Source organism: Lepidochelys olivacea, assembly GCF_965140295.1.
Source record: "Lepidochelys olivacea isolate rLepOli2 genome assembly, chromosome: 1".
Classification (NCBI taxonomy): domain Eukaryota; kingdom Metazoa; phylum Chordata; order Testudines; family Cheloniidae; genus Lepidochelys; species Lepidochelys olivacea.
The window spans coordinates 326337368-326355137 of record NC_140411.1 but is presented as its reverse complement, the minus strand read 5'-3'; the positions used below and the strand labels follow the sequence as shown (position 1 = coordinate 326355137).

General features: G+C 42.0%; 1 protein-coding gene and 1 long non-coding RNA gene across 3 annotated transcripts in view; one reads left to right on the top strand and one right to left on the bottom strand.

Moving 5' to 3' along the window:
* LOC311515169 overlaps nucleotides 1–4222 on the top strand; it is a 44765-nt gene extending 40543 nt beyond the window's left edge. The window contains exon 3 of the long non-coding RNA XR_014710070.1: nucleotides 3724–4222. This is a non-coding gene — a long non-coding RNA (uncharacterized lncRNA). The remainder of the gene's footprint in view (nucleotides 1–3723) is intronic.
* COG5 (component of oligomeric golgi complex 5) overlaps nucleotides 1–17770 on the bottom strand; it is a 301746-nt gene that overhangs the window by 142463 nt on the left and 141513 nt on the right. The window lies entirely within an intron of this gene.

The following is a 17770-nucleotide window of genomic DNA, read 5'->3' as shown; positions in this document are numbered from 1 at the left end:
GTAGCTCAGACATATGTAAGCGGGGGAATAGTCCTGCTATTGTGGGGAACTTTCCTGGCTTCTGCACTACCCCGGTGAAGTGGGCTAGCGAAAGGATCTGAGTTCTCGATCCCACTTCCTTTACCCAGTGGCCTCCCTGTCCTGGAGGACTCCCCTTCCACTCTCCTGTCTGGCAGAGTCCTCCTAACCCCAACAAGGCTGGGCTCAGGATTCCTGGGGGGTTCGACCCCCAACCCTGCTGTGGTCACCTAGGACAGGAGCTAGGGTGTCCTCACTCCGGGATACTCTCTCTGCACTGGGCACTTCTCTGACCCACTGATCATGACATACACTTTAAAGCAAATGTGAGTTATTTAATCAACAATTAATTTTAAAAAGAATAAGGAAAAATGGGAAAGGTTAAAGGAAACACATCAACCCACTCTGTGGCAGGGAACATCACAAACAGTGTCTCTGGAATGTCAGGGCAGTTCACAGTCTGTTCCTTGTAAGTACCAGGCCTCCTTCTCAGGCCCTGGCTGTGCTGTAGGGATGCTGTGGGTAGGACACTCACTCTGGTGGTGGCCAAAGACTCTCAGGCTGTAGGTGGTAGGGCCCTTCTTCCCAGCATTGCCCCTGCCCTGTCAGGGTTACCAATCCCCCTCAAGTCTGGCCTGCAGAGCCTCCTGGCTGAGGCGTCTCCCTGTGCTGGGCCCACCACCCACAGTCCCCCCTCACTCTTCCCAGTTGCTCACGACACCTGGCTCTGGACTGCTCCAGCTCCAGCCCCACTCTGCCTCAGCACAGCTGCTGCTCTGCCTCCAGCTCCCTGGGCTACTTCTCTGACCTCTCTGGCTCTGGTTGCTACAGCTGTCCTCCGAGGAAAAGTCTGCTCTTCAGGCTGCTTCCGTGACTCTGCTCCCAGCACTGACCTGCTTCGTGGGCTGCTTTTCTGGCCCCTCTGGCTCTGGTTGCTGCAGCTCTCCTCCCAGGGCAAGTCTGCTCTCTCTGGGCTGTGCCTCTGGCTTTGGGGCTGCAGCTCTGCTCCCCGGACAGGGTCTGCTCTCTCTTGGCTGCTTTTCTGGCCCCTCTGGATCTGGCACAACTCTGCTCCCCAGCTCAGCTTGGGCCCCTCCTTTCTCCTTAGCTCGGCCCCACTCTGTCTGACCCCGGCAATTCCAGCTCACATGGAGGATGGGACCTCCCTGGCCTCCTGACTTCCTGATTAGCCTGCCCGCCCTATCATTCAGGGTGACCTGGAGCATTGGCCTCTCCCCATTGTTCTGGGGGACTGTCAGTCTCAGGGTCCTGATTTCCCATCGACCCTTCCCCCTTTTAGTACTGGGAGCTAGCAACTAAAACACCCCCACTGAATATTAGTAAGGGGGCAACAGTCCCCTTACACATACGTGAGAGGTTTATTGCAGGAGTGGGTGGATGAGATTCAGTGGCTTGCATAGCGCAGGAGGTCAGATTAGATGATCATAATGGCCCCTTCCAACCCTAATATCTAGGAGTCTATGACAGGACCTTCTGTCTTGCAGAAGGGTTGGAAAGATTTTGGCTTACTAAGATCCGTTAAGACTGATGGGTAATCTCTGCTAAGCTTCTAGCACGTGTATAAGAACACTTCTTGTTTTTCATATATTTTCTCTGTAAAGCTTTTACTCTAAGAATAAATTTATTTTGCTTTGTGAAGGCTGGTTGGTAACTGATATACATTGTTGTAGCCTTACCAGCAGGACAGTGGGGTGGGAGGAGGTATTGTTTCATGTTCTCTGTGTGTATATAAAGTCTGCTGCAGTTTCCACGGTATGCATCCGATGAAGTGAGCTGTAGCTCACGAAAGCTCATGCTCAAATAAATTGGTTAGTCTCTAAGGTGCCACAAGTACTCCTTTTCTTTTTATAAATTGCTATGCTTTTGAAAACCTCAGTTTAAAAAATTACATTTTTCATTGTTAAAAAAGTGTTAAGCTACCTTCTTAGCAAACTAACAGTTTCTGAACATTTTCACAAGATGGAAAAAACTGTTTTGGCATTGCTTTGTTTATAATTAACCAGATGTGTAACGTAAGTTCTCTCAGAGCCATCAACCTTTTGTTTGTGATCAAATCAATTATCTGCAATTAACTTTTATTCTGTTCTAAGCTTTATATATGTGAGTTAACTGCAATTGATCAACAGCCCATATATATATATATATATTAGAGCTGTAGGGCTGTTGATCAATCACAGTTATCTCACACGATTAAAAAAAATTAATCACAATGGAAAAAATTCATCATAATTAATCACCGTTTTAATCGCACTGTTAAACTATAGAATACCAATTGAAATTTATTTCGGTCTGCACTGCTTTGGATCATTATCAAGCAGAACCCGTCATCAGCATGGAGAAGCATGTCCTCTGGAATGGTGGCTGAAGAGGAAGGGACATATGAATCTTTAGCACATCTGGCACGTAAATATTTTGCGACACCAGCTACAACAGTGTCATTCAAACATCGGTTCTCACTTTCAGGTGACATTATAAACAAGAAGTGGGCAGCATTACCTCCTGCAAATGAAACAAACTTGTTTGTCTGAGTGACTGGCTGAACACGAAATAGGACTGAATGGACATGTAGGCAGTCTAAAGTTTTATATTGTTTTATTTTTGAATGCAGTTTTTTTTGTACATAATTCTACATTTGAAAGTTCAACTTTCATGATAAATAGATTGTACTACAGTACTTGTATGAGGTGAATTGAAAAATACTATTTCATTTGTTTTTTACAGCACAAATATTTGGAATAAAAAATAAATATAAAGTGATCACTGTACACTTTGTGTTGTGTTGTAACTGAAATGGATATATTTAAAAATGTAGAATACATCCAAAAATATTTAAATAGATGGTATTCTATTATTGTTTAACAGTGTGATTAATCACAATAAATTTTTTAAATTACGCAATTAGTCGTGATTAATTTTTTAATCGCTTAACAGCCCTAATAAATATTAGTAATGCTATCTTAGTAGCATACTAAGTAATACTAGTACTGCTGACTTCAAAGGGAGCATGATAATGATCTAACCTAACAAAAGCCAAGAAATTTTCAATTAAAGGGATACTCCACTCTTCGTACATATGGGGATAAAAAAATCACATTGTTCCCAGATTGTAAAGTAGGATATGATAAAATCTCTGCTGCTTTGAATTAGTATAGCTCCAACGACATGTGTGCTATCTTACACCAGGAGAGAAATTTGCCTCAATATGTGACTTCAGAAGAAAACATCAACCTTAACTCTAAATTTCCTCATCTTTAAAAAATGAAAGCAAAAAGTAGAAATAAATATAGAAAAATCCTCTGCGACCGAATCCTTACTAACAGTCCGATTATGCAAGTGCACCTGGCTAACTTTACTCACTTATTTACATCAACTTGAAAACTGGGCCCTTAACTGTAAGCTCTTTGGAGAAGGGGACTATGTTTTGGTGGGTTTTAACAACACCTAATACAATGGGGATCCAATCCTGAAGGGTGTGATGCTGTATGATTGAAACTTGACGGTTTATATCACTAATATTGCCACTGTTAGACAACTGCAACAAATCTTACACAAAGTATGTCATGTAAGGTATCAATGGAAAAGTTACAATCTATCAAATATAATTATCTTATGCATGTATCATCTTTGCATCTAAAGTTATGAATATCGACTATGTACCAGTATTTCAAATGTGTTTGTTCCTAGGGTAACACCCACAAAGTAGTTTACATCCAGTCTAGCAAGCACATTCTGAATGCACCATTCAAGTTGATGACCCATTAAAGAACACTTATCTCTCACAAAGAAGCTTGTCCCAGAGCAGTGAGCCTTCCTGTGGACACCTTAGTCAATGGCAATGGGCAACGGCTGCTCCTATGAGTGATCAAAGCACGCACGAACATGTGACCTGCTCATGTGACCCTGGACTCCATCATGTGCCTGTAATTTTCCACAAACTAAAGACAGAGCATTGAGCATTCCCTCCACATGGGAGAAGGTATAAAAGACTCTGGAAGCATCTTCATTTTGCCTCATTTCTGCTCTGATCTCTGGACTATGGACTTACAGTAAAAGGAGCATATTGACTATGAATTGAGGACCTTCCAATCTTTTGGAAGTTACCAGAGTCTTTACAAGCCAGCCTTCTGCAACGTCACTACTACAAACCTGATCCAAGAACTTTGCAATGATTGTACATATATGATTTCTTTGACCATTTTAACGCTCTCCTTTTTCTCTTCTCTTATAAATAAACCTTCAGATATAGATACTAACGGATTGTCAACAGCGTGATTATTGGGTAAGATCTGAGATATATATTGATTTGGCTATGTGGCTGATCTCTTGGGATTAGAGGACCCAATTTGTGACTAAAATAGCCACTCATCATAGAGTCCAGTGTCTGGGTAGTGAAGCGAGGGCTGGAATGCCTAAGGAGACTGCATTTTTGACTTCTTGTTAACCAGTGTGGTGAGACAGAAATTTACTTTTGTTACTGGCTTAGTATATCTTATGATAGACTAACCACCAGCTGGGGGTGAATCTGCCCTATTTCTCAGCAGTTTGTCCTGAATCTGATATTCTCAGCTATGATCCACTGAGGCATGGTTACACACATGACTAACTTTACTCACCTATTTATATCAACTTGAAAATTTGGGCCTTAACTGTAAGCTCTTCGGGGGAGCAGACCATGTTTTGGTGGGTTTTAACAGCACCTAGTACAGTGGGGATCCAATCCTGAGGGGGGCTTCTTGGAGGCACAGTTTTTAAAATGTTAAAATGATAATAATGAAAGAATATGACCCCAACTGAGTCATGTGTATAAGTACATATTTAGGGACACTGAAAGAGTCTAGTATTGACCTAACAGTCCATTCATACTCTAGCTATGTTTTATTGGATATAATATCCATGTTAGGGAGCTTCTTGAACATGAATACAGCAATAGCAGTTTTTAAATACAGTTACTATTATGGTCTGTCAAGTCCATGGGAATTTGCATACTGAAAGGTTTCAGAGTAACAGCCCTGTTAGTCTGTATTCGCAAAAAGAAAAGGAGTACTTGTGGCACCTTAGAGACTAACCAATTTATTTGAGCATAAGCTTTCGTGAGCTACAGCTCAGGTTTATGCTACATGGTATACACAGCATTGCAATGGACCTGAAAGTTCACACAGTGCTTTAAGGCAATTTTGTTTAGAAAGCAGTTAGTGAGGTTATTTTAATCTTTCCACAAAAGCACCAGTTAACTATATTGAGGAATAGTTTGCAAAATTTGTGTTTAAAAACCAAAACCAGTCTTACTTTTCAAGAATGTAAATATGAATCAGTTTTGTACATGTGCTCTTCTAATTATAAAATGGCAATTATTGACAGAAGGTTTTTTTGGAGGGGGGGCGGGGGGCTGAGGGGGCAGGGGTATTTTTTTGTTTGTTTTTAAAGCAGCACAGTATGCTCCTATGCTGAGATGTTATCCAGGGCCATCATTTAATATATGTTGAATCTCCATTAAAAAAATATGCAGAGATTTTTTTAGGGTTCTTACAGAATTACATAATCACATGCTTAGTGGAACAATCCACATAGCAGAAGTATCATTTCTAGTAATTCAAGTGGCGAATTCTTTACTGGTCTTATGTCCTGTGTGAAGCTACTTTGTCTTCAAGTATGGAGGTAAAGTGAGAGGTCATTGAGCTGTAGGATACCGAAGAATTTAGCCCTGAAAAAGTTAGCCGCTTTTCAACTAACAGAGCTATACATTGTGTTAAGCCTGGGTTCACTTTCACTGCTAATGTAAAAACTCCCATAAATAGGAATTTTCAATAGAAATACTCAGAGACCCTTCACTAAATTGGCATTAGCAAAATCCACTACAATTACAAGTCTTTGCCTCCACACATTAGTAAAATACAGCTATCACAACCAAGAATTTCCTCCTGCCAGAATGAAGTATCAACTGTAAACTTAACTTCTATGAAATGTAAGTAACGCCACATTGTATGTATGTATGTATGTATGTAATATAGTGATGTAAATATCACTTTCAGAAATTGAACTGCATGGTAATGTTATGCAAGAAAAACATTTAAATATTTTAGACCAGGAAAAACTACAGCGTATTTAGCTGGGAAATGTAATATTTACTTCTATGTATCTTAAGAAAAAAGGGATGGCAACTCTTCTGCATAAAAATATTCTCTTTACAATAAGAGGGAGGAAAGAGCAGGAGCTCAGGTTTCAACAAGAAATTGTATTTATGACACAATTATTTATAAGTGAAGGTGATAAGTTACCTCTTCTACAGATACTGTTAGCTATTTAACATATGAGGAACTAAAGTATGACAAGAAAGGAGCTTTAATTTTACACAGAATGCATCATATAGGAACCAGTTATTATTATTTAAAACTAGCTAGATGGCTTCTTTTTTAAAAAAGAAAAAAACCCTGCTATTACCTGGTCCAAAATAAATGATTTTTAGACATGAAATAAAGTCTGTTCTAAGGCCTTTCTTCTCTGAAAGAAAAAACAACAAAGATTTGGAGACTTGCAAGGTGGTAAAAGATTAGAAAGATCTCAAATAATTTATAGAATATGTGTAAACCTGATTATAAACATATTTACATTTGAAAATATGTTTCTCATACATTTAACCTGTCAGACCTTGAGTTCACAATTCCATTTTACCTCTGCAATAACTAATGATCTCACAAACACTTAGAATCACAGACCCAACTTTGTTGTAGATTATTGTGATATGATCTGTTACAAAAGAAACAAAGACCTTTAAACTCAGGATTTGAGAGGCAGGTAAAGGATACACCAAACAAATATTTTATTTTAAAATTTAATTATCTTAAACATTTATTTATTCAATTAACAAAAGTTTGTAGCTCAGCTTTTAATGGTGAAATTCTGTGGCCTGCATTATGCAGACCAAACTAGAGGATCATAAGGGCTCCCTATTTGGCCTCAGAAATCTCTTAACCTTATATGAATCATCATTTACAGTTTGCATCAAACCTGGCATAAACTGGAATTAAAGATCCCATGAGCTAGTGACGCTTTCCCATATGATTGTGAATAGAAAAAATATTATTGAGTCTTCATGAAGACCCCTACTTTGGAACTATTAGTTTTGACTTGTACTGTTTTGTTACTGACTGCAAAAATAGCTTCATTTAAATTAAAGGGAACGTGCTTTCATGGTGCATTGAAGAATGGTCCTTGACAGAGTACAGTAGCTGCAAACAACAGAAAAAAAAGATTGCATCTACTTCATGAGATGTCAAGAAATACATTCCTTGTCAACATTTCTGGCATTAGATACAAGCAAGACTCTAAATTAGCATGCAGAAGATGCCACAGTAACTTCTGATCATGTGAATAATGTTTACGCAAAAAAATAACTCATTTAAAATAAAAAAAATTAACAAACTAAACTCTCCAATCAGGTCCCATATGTATGTTTTATTAAAAAATGTTTTAAAAGACAGTATTAAGCAAAAAGATAAATACTGATTTAGGCCCCCTATTCAGGAAAGCACTTAAGAAGCATGTACTTAAATCCCACTGACTTCAATGAAAATCAAATATGTGCTTAAGAGATGTCCTGAATAGGGACACTTTTCTGAAGCAGGGCCTTAATGAACTTTCAAATCTCTTCATTCTAGGCATTGCACCACATATGGGACAAATTACATCTCTTGATGGTTATGGGAATGAAAGGAGGGGAGATCTGATAAGATCTGTATGTTTGGATCTTTGTTCTGAACTCTCTTCAAAGAGAGTTGTCATATCTATTATAATACAAAAAGTGTATTGTATTTTATAGTACTACAACATATAGTTTTAATATGGGTACCCAACTGAAATCTAGGTTCTATCTCTGAATTCAAGTTATTGCTCTCTGAGAAATTAGTATATAAGAATCAGAGTTTTATAGTTTGAACTATTTTAAAGGCTTACTTTTTAAAAGCCAGACACACACAGGTTTTCTGCTTCAAAATCAAAACCTATCCAAGGGAAACTTGATTGACCTCAGTCCTTTATCCTGAGTGTTATATAAATGTGTCAAGTACAAAAGAAAAACATTAAATCTCACCTGTGCCACCAACCACCACAAATGTACCAACTGCTACTGCAATCAGAAGACTGAACATAACTTTTTATATTTCTTTTTATAACATAAAACTTGGTTTTATGCAATTCACCTCAGTTTTCATTTCTTACAATTACAAAGACTGACCACTGTAAATCAGTACCTTAATAAAAGAAAAGCAGCAAAGAAAAATGACAATATGAGGGTGATGGATTCTCAAGGAAAAACATCCGAAGAGTTCTCCACACAACAATATTTATAGAACCTCAAACAGAGTCTTTAATTAAGAAAAGCTTTTGCTGAATCTTGTTAAAAACTGAGATCAACTGATAGCAAGAATTAAGCTGTTCTCAGTTAGATAGATATACTGTACTATAGGCAGTGATGAGCTGCCAAAATCTTAACAACGGGTTCCCTCCTCACCCCACAAGGGGGTCGTTGCCCACCCCACCCCCCGGGACTCCTGCCTCATCCAACCCCCCCGTGCTCCTTAACGCCCCCCCAGGACCCCTGCCCCATCCACCCCCCACTCCTGTCCGCCCCCAGAACAGGGCAGGGGGGTCCCGTGGGCCACCGTAGTGGGTGCCCACCCCACCCCTAAGAGCCAGAGGCACCTGCCGGGGGACGAGGTGGGGAGTCCTAGCGGTGCTTACCTAGGGCAGCTCCCAGGAAGCATCCGGCAGGTCCCTCTGGCTCCTAGGGGCGGGGGAGCATAGCTGGGGGGAAGTAGGGGGAGCGACTGCTCCCCCCACTGATCACATCAAAAGTGGTGCCTTAGGTGCCGACTCCCTGGGTGCTCCGGGGCTGGAGCACCCATGGGGAAAATTGGTGGGTGCGGAGCCCCCAACGGCGGCTCCCTGCCCCGGGCCCGGCCCCAGCTCACCTCCGCTCCGCCTCCTCCCCTGAACTCGCCACCCCTCTCTGCTTCTCTGCCCTCCCCACCCGCCCGCTTCCTGCGAATCAGCTGTTTGGCGGAAGTAGGCCGCAGCTTCCCGCTCAGGCCCAGGGGGGTGGAGGTGAGCTGGGGCGGGGAGCGGTTCCCCTGCGCGCACACCCCCCCCCCCCAGGTTACCTGCTGCCACGCAGGCGGCCCTCTTCACCCCCCCCCCCCCACCGCTCACCTCTGCCTCCCTGGGCCTGAGTGGGAAGCCGCCGCTTGCTTCTCAGCCTGCCCCGGCTTCCCGTGCGAACAGCTGATTCGTGAGAAGCCTGGCAGGGGCAGAGAAGCAGAGCGGGGCGGCACGTTCAGGGGAGAAGGCGGAGGCAGAGCAGGGGTGAGCTGGGGCTGGGGAGCTGCCGGTGGGTGCTCTGCACCCTCCACATTTTCCCCTTGGGTGCTCCAGAGCTGGAGCACCCGTGGAGTCGGCGCCAAAGGCGCCACTTTTGGTCAGTTAAATTTAGAAGCCCTTTTAGAACTGGCTGTTCCTCGCAAAACAACGGGTTCTAAAAGGGCTTCTAAATTTAACAACCGGTTCTAGCGAACCGGTGCGAACCGGCTCCAGCTCACCACTGACTATAGGTCTAGTAAGCACATTTTGCAATAATACCATAGTCCATATAAGTATAGCGAATTTTCCTATCTCTATACCCCAAGTTAGTTGTTAAAGACATTTTAAGAACACATTAAAAAACAACAATGGCTACCAACTGTGTATTAGAATTTCAACAGAAAATACTAGTAAATGTTTGCATTGCTGTGTGCATCCTTTAATACTAAAGTAATTAGTGAAGACTTGTAAAGACGTGCTTATCCAAGAAGTTTTGTGCTCAATCCCTAATCTCCTGCTAACTGCCATCTCCAATATTTGCTCTAAGGAACACATGGCCATCAGTCATCTAATGACCAACAGCACTACTGGAAATCAACAAGAAGCAGCTTATGACTTCCTGAGACTCCTAGTATTGTAGCATATGCACAACAAAACAAGTTGTGTCACGAATCTCAACTGAGGTCACAGTTCTGTCAGTCTTCTTCCCCAGAGAAAAATTTGAAGAAAGAAATGATGGCAAAAACTTTCACTCATTTGTTGAGAAAGGCTGAATTAAACCTATTCTCGAACAGGGGTTTAAACACCCACAAAACTCAAACTGCAGTCACTGAAGTATCATGACAAAATATCTGTTACAAACTCTGGTTAAAAAACACTGTGTTTGTAACTCGTGTATCATATACTTGGTGATGTCAAGAACCACTCCTATACTTCCAAAGTGTGGTTTAGAACAACACTTTCATACCAACCCTGGATCTGGGAGAAGTCACAGTAAGTTTACATGTATGCATGAAACAGTAATTAAAAACTGCCTTCTTCCCTTAAAGCTCATTCTAACTACGTAGCTCAGTCAAAACCAATCAACCAATAATAAAGAAGAGTTTGAAATATGAGCCAGCTCCATCACTGTTTAAAAAGAATCCAGTTACAGTGGCAGAGAAATGAGCAGGCTGAAACAGAGGTCTCCATGATGAATTCTAAGAAAAGTTACTTTTACACCAACAAATCCTCCCAAAATCAACTGTTAGGAAAAGACAACAATTTATGTTGGGATGTGTGCCTAGTGGTTAGAACAGAAAAAACAGACTCAAGAATCCCAGGTTTTATTACTGGCTCTTCTATTGACTTGCTGCACAACTATAGCCAGTTCACCACTTATCTTTGCCGCTATGCTTTTGCAAAATAGAGACTATAAATACCTACTTAACCCAATTGTTGAGAGGGTTAATGTTTGTGAACCACTTTCTGAATGATGTTATAAAAATGCAAATCATTATTATTGTGGTTGTTAATTTAAGATGGCTGTTCAGAATATAATGTGTGACATAATAGTCCCCATCATATTGACAGCAGCAGTGGAAAATTAACTACTCCCAATCAGACTAGGAAAACCTGGGTAAAAACTGTATATCAACTATATAATACTTTCAGTATTGCTATTAATCCTTCCCTATGAGTTAGAAGACATATGGCCTCCCTGGATTCCTCACACACATTAATGGTAGCTATATGCCCCACCTATATTCTTTTTGCATACAGAAAAATCCTACATTAGATTACTAATTTAATTGCAGTAGCACCTTTGAGCCCTAGCCATAAACCAGGACCCCACTTTGTCAGGCACTACACAAACAGAGAAGATATCACAAAGGTTAACTTCCTGCTGCTTCTTAAGATTTTTTTTTAAATGACTTCCCCAGATGGAATATTATAATGATCTGTGTAGACATTCAATTATGGCTGCCAAAAAGCAGATTGCATGCACTTCTCCCATTCCCTCCCTGCCATAAATGAACTGTCCGACACATCTGAAATGCCATCATTATAATATAGAACAGCACACATACAATAATGCCTAGCTCTTATATAGACAAAGATACAGATTATATTTCCATTTGAACTCCCTTCCATTAATTCGTAGATTTTATATCATGCGCACATAGATCTTCATGTGGATAAGTCACAAAACCTCTACTCTTTTCCCCATGGCTATGCATTCAACTCTCTCTCTCTCTCTCTCTCTCATCCTTCCCACCCCTCCCCACCACACTTAGTTTTAAATGTATTATGTTTAACCTATAAGCATAGCTTGTGGGATTTAGTAATACAAACTGTTTTATGAACTGTTTGACATTTGTCTACTAGGTAAAAAACTATTTAGCATTGTTTTCTCATTGTCTTGCTTCTTTATTACCTTTTGTTATAAACACTGAAATACCATGTAAAGTCTTTTTTGTTACATTAACTATTTGAAATACAACATGACCTGAATTACTGCCAAAAATGTTAAAAAAGAAAGTCATGATTTCTCTAGTGTTGTACAATTTGTTCCAATGAGAAAACACTGATCTACACAGAGAAAGGTAGTGAGATGTAGTAGTGCCGAGCAGGAGGCTACCTAGTATACAATATATTTGGTGATAAATATTTGAAAGAGTATTTCCATATAGCAATAATTTCCAGTTTCTGTGGTGTTTCAGTTTTGCTTTTGGTTTTCTCTGGATCTGGGAAAACCTTTTTGTGTTATTGTAAAAATACAGTGCTGACACCACAGGAAATATGCATAGTGACCACCAGCAGGGTGGTTCTTACAAAAACATAAAATATGTAATCTGAAAAGACAGTCTACTTCACTTGTGGTTTGCACATTTACAGTCCTTAAGTACAGGGGTTACATAGAGTAATACAGAAGTTAATGAACAGGACCCTAGAAATTTATTCCAGCTATTCCAAGGCTCAAACATTACCATCAGTTCCTATGGAAACTAAAAGGATATTCTAGGTTATATCAGTATCAGCTGATCATAGTGCAGAGAAATCTGTGGTTTATTTTAATCCATAGCTCAGAAGGTATAAATGTATTCTTAATGTTTCTTGCTGATTCTGAATTGCCCAAGCCTGGTAAGCAATTCAGTTCCATTAGATCATGCTTCAAGATAAACTGAACACTTTTCAGACCGTAACAGTAATGGGCAAATCTCATAAGGTTGGTCAAGCACCGTGAAGTTCACCATTCAAATGCTGAATATAACTGTAATACATATTTAGAAGATGGTCTTTGGGTGTGGGATGAGTAATAAAGTGTTTAAATTATTTATTTTACATGGTAGCTAACACGCTTTGAAGTTAAAGAAACACCCTTAGATTTACAGAAACCTCTTTTAGTAGTTCCTTGTATCAGATGTTGAAGGAGGTTGATTTTGGCAGTTCAAAAGGTTGTGCAACCCAAAACTATAACACTGAAGATGAACAGTAAGTTGAATAATGCAATATAAATGAGTATTGTTCTGCTAAAAAGACTTGGAGAAGACCCTCCCTTGATTCCCTGCTCACCCTCAGCAACAAGATATCTTCCATAATGATCACCTCCTGTGGAAAGTGTGGGGACAGGAATGATTATCAGGTCCACCCTACAGTGCTGGCTCTTCCCAAGTGCCCAAGAGCCACGTGCCCAGTGTACAGCAGGGTCCGGGAACAGTGATTTACCCTGCCCCTGCGGCTACTCACCATTTTGGGGGTCTTGTGGCTCACGTGTGCTTGCCTGGGGTCAGCCAGTTCGTGACAGGTGTAGGAGTACTGGCTCTGTTTTAAAGCACTGAAACAGTGTTGTCTGTGTTGCAAACAATACTGCTTCTGTAAAATGTTGCATTTAAACTTCACAGAGATGACCTTGGGAGCACAGCCTCCCTCTCTGTTATCGGCAGCAGAACGGCTGCGCAGAATTAGAAAACGTTCAAAAAGAACTAAGGAAGACTTTATGCGTGAGATTATGATACACTCTGCCGCCGAGAAAAAAGAATTGAAGGAGTGGTGGGACACCGAGAAGAGGGACCGAAAGGAGAATGCAACACACCAGAAAGAAGCCACAGAGCGGCTCTTAACAGTTATGGAGAGCCAAGCAGACACGCTCCAAGCGATACTAGCTCTTCAAACCGAGCAGCTCCGTGCCTGCCCTCCCCTGCAGCCTCTGTGACAAAATTCTTTCCCATACGCCCCCCCCCCCCCCCCACACACACACCACCAACACACTTATCAACCTCCTGGCTCCACTCTCTACCTGCAACATTCCACTCCTCCCTCCTCACAGTCCATCAGTGTGGATTCCCACTACCCACTGCACTCAACACCCATCCCTCTCCAGTTTGGCCCTGCTGAGGTACAGCACCTGCTGTATCGTACTCCAAAGGAGAAAGTTGGGTGTGATCCCTGGACATAGACAAATCTGTAGCTGTCATGGTCTCCGCTTGAGACCTTCCCTTCCCCCGTCCCCCTCCCTACTGATGATTTTTTTTCATTTGACTCTCTCCTCTGGTTGTTGTCTTTCAATAAATTAATGGTGTTTGTTTGAAAGCAATCTTTATTCTATTAAGTGAGAGCAAAAAGAGCACTGCAAAGCAACATACAATTATGTTAAGGTCCCTTCTTGGATCATGTGCACCAATCACCTCCTAGCATTACAAGCACTACAATCCTGAGCATAGCAATAAATATTAGTGGCTTTCAGCTTCAAATGGATTCCTCAAAGCATCCCTAATTCTCATGGCCCTACACTGTGCCCCTCTAATAGCCCTGGCCTCTGGCTGTTCAAACTCAGCCTCCAGGCACTGAGCCTCTGCGGTCCAGCCCTGAGTGAAGCTTTCACCCTTCCCTTCACAAATATTATGGAGCATACAGCACGCGGCTAAAAGCATTGGAATATTGTCATCAGCCATGTCCAGCTTCCCATACAGACATCGCCAGCAGGCTTTTAAATGGCCAAATGCACACTTCACAGTTATTCTGCACTTGCTCAGCCTGTTGTTGAATCGCTCCTTGCTGCTGTCAAGTTGCCCCGTGTATGGCTTCATGAGCCATGGCATTAAGGGGTAGGCGGGGTCTCCCAGGATCAAAATGGGCATTTCGACTTCCCCTACAGTAATCTTCTGGTCAGGGAAGAAAGTCCCTGCTTCCAGCTTCTGGAACAGGCCAGTGTTCCGAAAGATACGTGCGTCATGCACCTTTCCAGACCAGCCCGCATTAATGTCTGTGAAACGACCACGGTGATCCACAAGCGCCTGGAAAACCATTGAGAAATACCCCTCGCGATTAATGTACTCGGTGGCTAGGTGGTCTGGTTCCAGAATTGGAATATGCATGCCATCCATCGTCCCTCCACAGTTAGGGAAGCCCATTTGTGCAAAGCCATCCACAATGTCATGTATGTTGCCCAGAGTCACGGTCTTTCAAGCAGGATGCGATTAATGGCCCTGCACACTTTCATCAACAAGACTCCAACGGTCGACTTTCCCACTCTGAACTGGTTAGCAACCAATCGGTAGCAGTCTGGAGTAGCCAGTTTCCACAATGCAATCGCCACACTTCTCCAATGGCAGGGCAGCTCTCATTCTCGTGTCCTTGTGCTGCAGGGCTAGGGCGAGTTCTCACACAGTCCCACGGATGTGGCTTTCCTCATGCGAAAGTTCTGCAGCCACTGCTCATCATCCCAGACATGCATCATGATGTGATCCCACCACTCAGTGCTTGTTTCCCGAGCCCAAAAGTGGCATTCCACTGTGGTCAGCACCTCTGTGAATGCCACAAGCAATCTCGTGTCGTAGCTACTACGCGTGGCGAGATCAACATCACACTCTCTTGACTTTGTAGTTTAAGGAATAACTTCACTGCCACTCGTGACGTGTTGGTCAGTGTGAGCAGCATACTGGTCAACAGCTCGAGATGCATTCCTGGAGCCCAAAAGAGGTAGAACTGGACACGCAGTACACAAACTATTGAAAGATGGCGCCAAATGTGCACAGAAGCACAGGGATTGTTGGGATACGAAGCAATGCATCACGGGGCATTGGGACACACACACGCCTTCCCACAAGTCTTAGCCACAAAATAGAAAGTGGTGCTCTATGGGATAGCTGCCCAGAGTGCACCACTCTGAATAGCGCCGCACGTGTAAACACGTTATTGCGCAGGCAGCTGTCAGTGTGAACACACAACAGCTGTTTTCCTTCAGCGCTCTCTGAGCGGCACTGTAACTGCCAGCACTGTTACTTTGCAAGTGTAGATGTGCCTTTAGACAATAGTCCCCGGTGCAATATACACAGGGTCTTCTTCCCCTCCTGGGCTCAGATCTCAGTTCTTCCCCACTCTTGTCCAGAGTACTGATTCTCAGGGCTTTTCCCTTCTCTGAGTGTCTCCCTTCTTCTAGGGCCAGTCACAGGAGCCAGACTCCCTCTTCAGTCCTCCTCCAGGCTGTCTGCCCAGGAGTTACCCTTCTGCAGCACGTACTACAGGAGCCAGCTGCCCTCCTCCAACTGAGTTCTCATGGCCTTTTGTGGGCATCCCTTTCCAAGCTGGGTCTAGTAACTGAACATGGCTACATGATCCCTAGCCAATCAAGATCAGCTGGGAGTATAGCTGATCCTATACATATCAGGCTAGACCCAACTCCCCTTAAAGGGCCAGCCAGCTGATGACATATATATTACAAAACAGAACTTGTTCATTAAAATAGAATGGGTGATGTACTAAACACCTACCTTTTATCCTACACTTTTCCTTGACTAGGAAAAAGTTTGAGTTCAGGTCAGGCTTAACGATTTCCTGCTAGCTAATCCCAACCTATACTCAACCACTTTTCCTAGAAAAACAAATCCACAGAGTCAAAGGAGTTAGATAACAGTTTTCGGCTGATAACACCTAGCACATTGCTTTCTGTAGTTCTGACTCCCAGCCTGTATGAACCAGGAAAATTAGGTGCATTTAGCACACATGTTAATTAGCCTTTTTTAAACACCAGGTAGCATTTAAAGCAGACAGATATTTGGTGTTTAAAAATGTGTGAATTGGTTTTGGCCAACCCTAGGGTTGGCTCTGTCTCACACTTTTTAAGCACCAGTGGCTTTGGCTACACTAGGAGCTAAGTAGTGTTTAAAAATGTATTAATTAACATGCTGTAGCTAACACACCTCATCAGCTAATCTAGACAGGGCTCTAGCATGAGCATGCCAGAGCTGTAACTGCACCGCATGTGGAAAAGGCGAAGGATTCCCACACATAACTAGGCCAGCTCTCATCCTGCCATCCCTTTTTTAGTTAATGACCAAGGGTTCATTAATATGAAGCAGAGACTGCACTTCACAGTAGGACTCTGGCTAGTCCCAAGACTGGAGTGCAAAGGAACAGGTGGGTCAGAGCGCTTTACACCCCTCCCACCCTTTCCACATATGCACAGGAGATGCTGTAAGCACATATCGTTCTTGCTCTGCTTTAAACAGCATACATCCATGCACATACATCCACAGAATACCCTACTCCAGAGATTATTTAGTAACAAAGTAACAAACCTCAAACCTAAGCTTTCTCCCTGAGCTTGGCTGTCCCTAGGATGTTCCCTGCTGAACCTCTCCTTACTAGGTTCTAATTTCCTCTGCCTAGATTGATACTCCAATCCTCCTAATATCTCTGCTGGAATTATCAAGAGCCACTTGCTGTTATGACTGCACATTCATGCAAGGTTCAAGCACCTGACATTAGAATGACTTAAAAGACTTCACCTACATTCCTACGAAGTGTCATTGTGTACCACCTTATTACAGACACAAAAATTGAGATAGCTACTTTGTCAGGATCTCCTCCAGGGGACCAATTTAGCCAAATAACAGTGAAACTTAATGACTGCTGCTTAATGGGTACTATATTAGAAAAAGTTCTGACGCTGTTAAGGGATTAAATAATATTTCAATGAGGGTTAAACAGGTGTAAAATTCTGAACTCCACTCTTTTAAACAGAGTTATAGTCCAATAAAGAAATATGTAATGTGATGAATGCCATTTTTAGTCTTGAGTTTATATTCCATACAGCATTTTATTATAATGCAAATCTTTTCAGATTTTTCATGAGAGAATGGCATACTCTCTTCATAAGGATAATAGGTTGTCTTAGTTTTCTGTTCTAATTAAGGGGATTTATTGTATTCTTATATGAAATAAAGTGGAAAATGTATAATAGTTGCAATGTTAACTAGGGCAGATAAATGCATCATTGCAACTGAGTGACATTCTGCTATACATCACTCCTTACAATACTGGATTGGGTATAAATAATAGAAACATGATATAATATGGTGTCATAAATATAAAGGGAAGGGTAAACCCCTTTGAAATC